Consider the following 9,171-nt stretch of genomic DNA (forward strand, 5'->3'; position numbering starts at 1 on the left):
GGTGCGGATGCTAACCCGAAGGTGGACTTTTTAGGCATAGATGCATGCTGGATAGCGGTCTATGTACTTTGTCGTAATGCCCAATTGAATTTCACACTACTCATCATAATATGTATGTGCATTGTCATGCCATCTTTATTTGTCAATTTCCTAACTGTAATTTGTTCACCCAACATGCTATTTCTTATCGGAGAGACACCACTAGTGAACTGTGGACCCCGGTCCATTCTTTTACACCAAATACAATCTACTGCAATACTTGTTCTTACTGTTCTCTGCAAACATCATCATCCACACTATACATCTAATCCTTTGTTACAGCAAGCCGGTGAGATTGACAACCTCACTGTTAAGTTGGGGCAAAGTATTTTGGTTGTGTTGTGCAGGTTCCACGTTGGCGCCGGAATCCCTGGTGTTGCGCCGCACTACACTCGGCCACCATCAACCTTCAACGTGCTTCTTGACTCCTACTGGTTCGATAACCTTAGTTTCTTACCGAGGGAAAACTCGCTGCTATACGCATCACACCTTCCTCTTGGGGTTCCCAACGGATGAGTGCTTTACCGTCACAAGCAAGGTGTTGATAATCCTGTTGCTGATAATTTGTCTAGATTGGAAAATATTTTTTATGATCCAGTTCCTGTTAATGATAGTTTTCCAAATGAACAATTGGCTGCAATAAAGGTCAGCTCGCGAGATAGTCCTTGGTATGCTGATTATGCTAAATTTATTGTTTCCAAGTACTTGCCTCCAACCTTTTCCGCTCAACAAAGGAGGAAATTCTTTTATGACTTGAGGCATTATTTTTGGGATGACCCACACTTATATAAAGAAGGAGTGGATGGTGTTATGCGAAGATGTGTCCCCGAATATGAACAACAAGAGATATTGAGTAAGTGTCATGGTAGTGTTTATGGAGGACATCACGCCGGAGATAGAACCGCACAAAAGGTTCTACAGTCAGGTTTTTATTGGCCAACTGTAACGGCCCAGGGTAATACCCCTATTAGATTTGCTTGTTATTTTTCTTTTATGCATCATCATAACATCATGCATGCATCACATCCATGTTTTGACAAAATAAAATTTATTTATATACACCAATTATTTTGTTTTCCTCTCATATGGTTTAATTAAACCCTCCCCTTGTCTATTCATTTAACGAGACCTAAAACAAAACTATTTTTATTTTTGCTATAAAATTGTTGGCAATAATAGCCATTACTTTTATTTTTCTCTCCACCTCTGTATTTAAAATACATACTTAGTTTGATCTGGTTTCAAATCATCTTGCAAGACAGTTTTGAAAATAAAAGAGAAATAAAATTTTAAAATAAAATCATTCCTATCCGGTCCTCTCTTTACCTGGTCTGTTTTCCTTCTAGAGTAGCCCAGCTCTTTTCAGCCGTCCTCTCCAGATCGTATTGTTTTGGCAGAAAAATATCTTCTCTTCGTTGGCATATTCTTCAGCAGAGAGCATGCGAGGAGCGTGCCGTGATCCTCCTTCTCTTCGTTCGCTTTATCCCTGGACACAGCTACAGCCTCACATCGCGTGTGACCACCTCCTCCATATCTGCTCAAACACCGGCGCCAGATCTCCGTCGCCTCATCGTATTCGACCGCTGTTCGTTGTTCTGAGAGCACCAGCAGCTTTGCCTCGCTCTCCTCGTTCTCCACGTACAAGTTTTTCGTCGGGAACCCCTCCAAATCGACAACAATGACCACTTCTCCATCTCCGCCGCCGGCAGAAACCTTGTGTTTCCGGCCGCCTCCGCCCTCGCCCGGCTACCCCGAGCACTTCCCTGTTCTCCGGGTGAGCTCCCCTTTCCGTTCCAAGTTTTCCCCGTCTGAATCGCACCCTGCACACCATCGCTAACAACTGACAAAACTGATGGTCGTTTTTGCCCGAGGATACCTCTGCCATGGACGCGAGCTGGGCGAGCTCGTTCCCTGCCTCGTTTCTTTTCCTCCTAGTCAAGGCCGTTCTCGACGCTGTCCATCTCCACGACGGCTTGTCCGCCTCCTGTTGCCGCTCGTTGCCATGACCGCCGCCAAGCACTCGACCTTCCCCGCTGGTCCGCCCCCTCCGCAACAAGCCGGCGTCTCCTTCAACTCCCCGGTGAGAACTGCGTTCTAATTCCTTCAGCCGCGTGCTGTTGCCTGTTACGGTTCAGTTACGTCAGAAACTCTTTGTCCTCCAGCGCTTTGGTTCGCTGTTTCTGGTTATTCTGCCAGATCGTGTGCCAATTCCGTCCCACGCAAGAGTCTGAACTTTGGTTGTTTATTTATCTGTCCAGCTGAAACTATCTTCATCAGATCAAAGCCTATTCTGCGTCTTGGATTGGATGGTGTTCAGAAATCGCGAGCGCTACCTTTTGATCAGCAACCGGAGGTAGTCCAGACTGGGTTGTCCCTTGCTTTTTGTTCCAATTGATCGTGGGTTCTAATTCCTGAATAGTCAAAATTGTCACTGTGGCTAGCTTCCCTTCTGTTACAGATTTTCTGCACGTCTATTCTGTTTTCTGAATTTACTGGAATGTACATACTTTGCATAATCCTATCTTCTAAACCATAATTCGAAATGAACAATGTTATATATCAAAATTTATCAGAAAAATGTGATGAACATGATTATGCCGCTGTTGCATCATGCTTCATACCATATCGTGATAGTTTGCATTATCACCTAATATGGAACATATGGAATATGTGAGATACTATATAACTGTTGTCTCGATTCCATTTAACTTTGATGTAGCTCACCCCTGCCATGTTTGCTATGCTAAACAACCCTTAATTTTGGTGGTAGAAAATGCAACTCCAACCTAATTTGTTTGTCCGGGGTTCCGACTCCGATTAATATTGGATAAGTTGCATTGCACCATATCTGCCATGTCATGCGTATCATCTTGATCATGCTGGGTCTTCTTTATCCGTAGTAGTAAGACTTGCATACGTTGTGTGTGTTCCAGCATTTGCTTCTTCCCGGATAGGATCACGAAGTGGTGATGTGAGATACGACGAGTTCTCCGACAAGTTCTTCTGCAGCTTTTCACAGGCGAGCCCTCTCTCTTCACCTATTTTACTCTCTCCCTCGCACTGCTATCCTTATGTTGCGATTCTTTACTGAGTCACGTGTCCTATTCCACTTGTTTACCATAATAATCCTATATGTATCATTCCTTACCCATAGCCGTTGCTTGATGTTTGAGCCTTGCGAGTCGTAGGCGTGTTTAGGCTTTGTTGTTTATCTCGATCTGTTATCGGGATATGTTGGGTTGTTGGGAGGTTATCACATGCTATATCAGTTGTTGGAGATACACATGCTTTACTTAATTGTTAACAACTAAAATTGTAAGCAGAGGCATCTGTGAGCCCCTTTGCGAAAGCATCGGAACTTTGACTCGCTAATGTCCTCTAGGACCCGAGTTCTTGTTATCTGTTCCGAGATTGAGCGCTCTACCCATGCGTGGGGACGATTATCGGGACCCCCCCTCACCCATTACCTTTTCTCAAGTTAGTTGAAAAGGGGGCAACAACCTTGGTTTTATTTGGTGCATGCATGTTTATATACTGTTGCCTTCGGGTGTTTACTTCCTGTTGCCTTCGGGTGTTTATATTCTGTACTGTACCTTGCGGGACGTTTAGCGAAGCGTGTGGTTTGCACGCCTAGCCGCCGGCGCAAACCTCTGAGTCCGTATCGGAGTACGGCCGGGCTTCGTCACGAGTAGCTTAGTTGGGTGGCCCCCCTAGACTTTCTTGTTGAACTGGGAACGGTCTTGTTGTGAGACATCCACCTGTCGTAAGTGGGTCGAGCATGCGTATGGTTACATTTGGGCAACCCCTGCAGGGTGTACATCTTATCGATAAGCCGTGTCCGCGGTTATGGACGACTTGAAATTGTATAGCTTGATCATAGAACAACTTACACCTTATACTTGTTGTTAATAATCTGATAATAACTTGCGTAGTAATATAGCATTACTACAACCGATACCTAATAAAACTTGTCCACCGTTGAGTGCCTTTTACATTGCCTCTTCGCAATTGTTGAAGGGGATATGTGTAATTGGCTGGGTTATATTTGTGTAGTATTATATCTGTTACCTTGTGCGCTCTCTTATCTTATCTGATTAGACGGATGTTTTAGCGTGTCTATATTGGTTATAGTTATGCTGCCGCTAACCCTACCATATAGCCCTCGGCGATATATATATTATACTCGCCCGGCGAGCATAGCCATTTCTAGTCTCGCTAAGTACGTGCCGGAGTTCGTTCCTTGGTACTTACTCTCGCCTTTTCCCCTTTCTCTTTTGCTTCCTCCCTCTTGTCGGCAACCGATGGCCCGACTTTGACAGGTACAAGATGACGACGTTAGCAAGGTTACCCTTCCGGCTTGGCCTGGGCAGGGTTATGGACGCCACTGGTTATCTTCAGGACTCTTAGTCCAATTTGTATCTTGTCCGTACTCGGATGTATTCGATCTTCTGTATGATTTGGATCTTTGTATTGTATATTTGTATCTTGACTCGTTGGAGTCGTTGTTGTAATATATGTATCTTGTGGGCTCTATTGTAATCCTGTTGTAATGTTACCGCTCGTGTTAATTCCTCTGGCATCACGTGTGTGATTCTTCGCGCACGTCGTGTCGGAGGGCGTCTCTGAATCGATATCGTGCGGATTTCGGCGGGATCGCTGGAATCCTCATGGTACCGGTTCCGGGGCGTCACAAGTTGGTATCAGAGCTCAGGTTGACGGTACCCCACTAGTCCAGCCTGTAGGATAACCTTGCCAACGGACGTTGTTGTGTCTAGTGTAAAAACTATTTTCTAAAAATCGTTGGATAGTTCTGATTAGCTCTGATTTTCTCCTTACCTCTATTCTTTCTCATCTTATCTTCGCGAGTTTTGAGTCTTCTCGCTTATCTGAGTTTTCTGAGTCTTAGGTCTCTACGCGGGTTGGACGATCTATACCTTCATCCTAATAGGTTCGATCTTCGAAGGATCCCGACAAAAGCGCATCATCAACACCGGAACAACGACTTCTTGTTAGTGGTGTCGCCGATCTACGTGGAGCAAGAATTCTTGTTAGTGGTGTCGAGGAGATCGACACGCTGCCTAAAGATCCGATAGTTCACCTCTCTCCCCCGTACCTTGAGGTGGAACCTCGGGGTGAGGTTCCTTGTTAGTGGTGTCGATTGTAACGGCCCAGGGTAATACCCCTATTAGATTTGCTTGTTATTTTTCTTTTATGCATCATCATAACATCATGCATGCATCACATCCATGTTTTGACAAAATAAAATTTATTTATATACACCAATTATTTTGTTTTCCTCTCATATGGTTTAATTAAACCCTCCCCTTGTCTATTCATTTAACGAGACCTAAAACAAAACTATTTTTATTTTTGCTATAAAATTGTTGGCAATAATAGCCATTACTTTTATTTTTCTCTCCACCTCTGTATTTAAAATACATACTTAGTTTGATCTGGTTTCAAATCATCTTGCAAGACAGTTTTGAAAATAAAAGAGAAATAAAATTTTAAAATAAAATCATTCCTATCCGGTCCTCTCTTTACCTGGTCTGTTTTCCTTCTAGAGTAGCCCAGCTCTTTTCAACCGTCCTCTCCAGATCGTATTGTTTTGGCAGAAAAATATCTTCTCTTCGTTGGCATATTCTTCAGCAGAGAGCATGCGAGGAGCGTGCCGTGATCCTCCTTCTCTTCGTTCGCTTTATCCCTGGACACAGCTACAGCCTCACATCGCATGTGACCACCTCCTCCATATCTGCTCAAACACCGGCGCCAGATCTCCGTCGCCTCATCGTATTCGACCGCTGTTCGTTGTTCTGAGAGCACCAGCAGCTTTGCCTCGCTCTCCTCGTTCTCCACGTACAAGTTTTTCGTCGGGAACCCCTCCAAATCGACAACAATGACCACTTCTCCATCTCCGCCGCCGGCAGAAACCTTGTGTTTCCGGCCGCCTCCGCCCTCGCCCGGCTACCCCGAGCACTTCCCTGTTCTCCGGGTGAGCTCCCCTTTCCGTTCCAAGTTTTCCCCGTCTGAATCGCACCCTGCACACCATCGCTAACAACTGACAAAACTGATGGTCGTTTTTGCCCGAGGATACCTCTGCCATGGACGCGAGCTGGGCGAGCTCGTTCCCTGCCTCGTTTCTTTTCCTCCTAGTCAAGGCCGTTCTCGACGCTGTCCATCTCCACGACGGCTTGTCCGCCTCCTGTTGCCGCTCGTTGCCATGACCGCCGCCAAGCACTCGACCTTCCCCGCTGGTCCGCCCCCTCCGCAACAAGCCGGCGTCTCCTTCAACTCCCCGGTGAGAACTGCGTTCTAATTCCTTCAGCCGCGTGCTGTTGCCTGTTACGGTTCAGTTACGTCAGAAACTCTTTGTCCTCCAGCGCTTTGGTTCGCTGTTTCTGGTTATTCTGCCAGATCGTGTGCCAATTCCGTCCCACGCAAGAGTCTGAACTTTGGTTGTTTATTTATCTGTCCAGCTGAAACTATCTTCATCAGATCAAAGCCTATTCTGCGTCTTGGATTGGATGGTGTTCAGAAATCGCGAGCGCTACCTTTTGATCAGCAACCGGAGGTAGTCCAGACTGGGTTGTCCCTTGCTTTTTGTTCCAATTGATCGTGGGTTCTAATTCCTGAATAGTCAAAATTGTCACTGTGGCTAGCTTCCCTTCTGTTACAGATTTTCTGCACGTCTATTCTGTTTTCTGAATTTACTGGAATGTACATACTTTGCATAATCCTATCTTCTAAACCATAATTCGAAATGAACAATGTTATATATCAAAATTTATCAGAAAAATGTGATGAACATGATTATGCCGCTGTTGCATCATGCTTCATACCATATCGTGATAGTTTGCATTATCACCTAATATGGAACATATGGAATATGTGAGATACTATATAACTGTTGTCTCGATTCCATTTAACTTTGATGTAGCTCACCCCTGCCATGTTTGCTATGCTAAACAACCCTTAATTTTGGTGGTAGAAAATGCAACTCCAACCTAATTTGTTTGTCCGGGGTTCCGACTCCGATTAATATTGGATAAGTTGCATTGCACCATATCTGCCATGTCATGCGTATCATCTTGATCATGCTGGGTCTTCTTTATCCGTAGTAGTAAGACTTGCATACGTTGTGTGTGTTCCAGCATTTGCTTCTTCCCGGATAGGATCACGAAGTGGTGATGTGAGATACGACGAGTTCTCCGACAAGTTCTTCTGCAGCTTTTCACAGGCGAGCCCTCTCTCTTCACCTATTTTACTCTCTCCCTCGCACTGCTATCCTTATGTTGCGATTCTTTACTGAGTCACGTGTCCTATTCCACTTGTTTACCATAATAATCCTATATGTATCATTCCTTACCCATAGCCGTTGCTTGATGTTTGAGCCTTGCGAGTCGTAGGCGTGTTTAGGCTTTGTTGTTTATCTCGATCTGTTATCGGGATATGTTGGGTTGTTGGGAGGTTATCACATGCTATATCAGTTGTTGGAGATACACATGCTTTACTTAATTGTTAACAACTAAAATTGTAAGCAGAGGCATCTGTGAGCCCCTTTGCGAAAGCATCGGAACTTTGACTCGCTAATGTCCTCTAGGACCCGAGTTCTTGTTATCTGTTCCGAGATTGAGCGCTCTACCCATGCGTGGGGACGATTATTGGGACCCCCCTCACCCATTACCTTTTCTCAAGTTAGTTGAAAAGGGGGCCACAACCTTGGTTTTATTTGGCGCATGCATGTTTAGATACTGTTGCCTTCGGGTGTTTACTTCCTGTTGCCTTCGGGTGTTTATATTATGTACTGTACCTTGCGGGACGTTTGGCGAAGCGTGTGGTTTGCACGCCTAGCCGCCGGCGCAAACCTCGGAGTCCGTATCGGAGTACGGCCGGACTTCGTCACGAGTAGCTTAGTTGGGTGGCCCCCCTAGACTTTCTTGTTGAACTGGGAACGGTCTTGTTGTGAGACATCCACCTGTCGTAAGTGGGTCGAGCATGCGTATGGTTACATTTGGGCAACCCCTGCAGGGTGTACATCTTATCGATAAGCCGTGTCCGCGGTTATGGACGACTTGAAATTGTATAGCTTGATCATAGAACAACTTACACCTTATACTTGTTGTTAATAATCTGATAATAACTTGCGTAGTAATATAGCATTACTACAACCGATACCTAATAAAACTTGTCCACCGTTGAGTGCCTTTTACATTGCCTCTTCACAATTGTTGAAGGGGATATGTGTAATTGGCTGGGTTATATTTGTGTAGTATTATATCTGTTACTTGTGCGCTCTCTTATCTTATCTGATTAGACGGATGTTTTAGCGTGTCTCTATTGGTTATAGTTATGCTGCCGCTAAACCTACCATATCGCCCTCGGCGATATATATATTATACTCGCCCGGCGAGCATAGCCATTTCTAGTCTCGCTAAGTACGTGCCGGAGTTCGTTCCTTGGTACTTACTCTCGCCTTTTCCCCTTTCTCTTTTGCTTCCTCCCTCTTGTCGGCAACCGATGGCCCGACTTTGACAGGTACAAGATGACGACGTTAGCAAGGTTACCCTTCCGGCTTGGCCTGGGCAGGGTTATGGACGCCACTGGTTATCTTCAGGACTCTTAGTCCAATTTGTATCTTGTCCGTACTTGGATGTATTCGATCTTCTGTATGATTTGGATCTTTGTATTGTATATTGGTATCTTGACTCGTTGGAGTCGTTGTTGTAATATATGTATCTTGTGGGCTCTATTGTAATCCTGTTGTAATGTTACCGCTCGTGTTAATTCCTCTGGCATCACGTGTGTGATTCTTCGCGCACGTCGTGTCGGAGGGCGTCTCTGAATCGATATCGTGCGGATTTCGGCGGGATCGCTGGAATCCTCATGGTACCGGTTCCGGGGCGTCACACCAACTCTCTTTAAAGATGCAATAAAGTTTATCTTGTGATGAATGTCAAAGAGTTGGTAATATCTCTAGACGCAATGAAATGCCTATGAATTATACTCTTGTTATTGAACCATTTGATTGTTGGGGATTTGACTTCATGGGTCTTTTCCCTTCTTCAGAAGGTAACACTCATATACTTGTTGCTGTTGATTATGTTACTAAATGGGTGGAAGCCATACCCACAA

The 9,171-nt window shown here is 45.0% G+C and overlaps 1 long non-coding RNA gene across 2 annotated transcripts; it reads left to right on the plus strand.

The window, feature by feature from the left end:
- Window positions 1-2,870: 2,870 nt before the first annotated feature.
- Window positions 2,871-8,949, plus strand: LOC139830985 (uncharacterized). Of its 2 annotated transcripts, XR_011744694.1 has the most exons (3): window positions 2,948-3,058; window positions 7,191-7,276; window positions 8,575-8,949. It is a non-coding gene; the product is annotated as an uncharacterized lncRNA (long non-coding RNA). The 2 variants fall into 2 exon arrangements; XR_011744695.1 differs by lacking the exons at window positions 7,191-7,276; window positions 8,575-8,949 and adding an exon at window positions 4,359-4,594 and having other exon boundaries at window positions 2,871-3,058.
- The last annotated feature ends 222 nt before the right edge of the window (window positions 8,950-9,171 follow it).

Source organism: Lolium perenne, chromosome 5 (genome assembly GCF_019359855.2).
Source record: "Lolium perenne isolate Kyuss_39 chromosome 5, Kyuss_2.0, whole genome shotgun sequence".
NCBI lineage: Eukaryota > Viridiplantae > Streptophyta > Magnoliopsida > Poales > Poaceae > Lolium > Lolium perenne.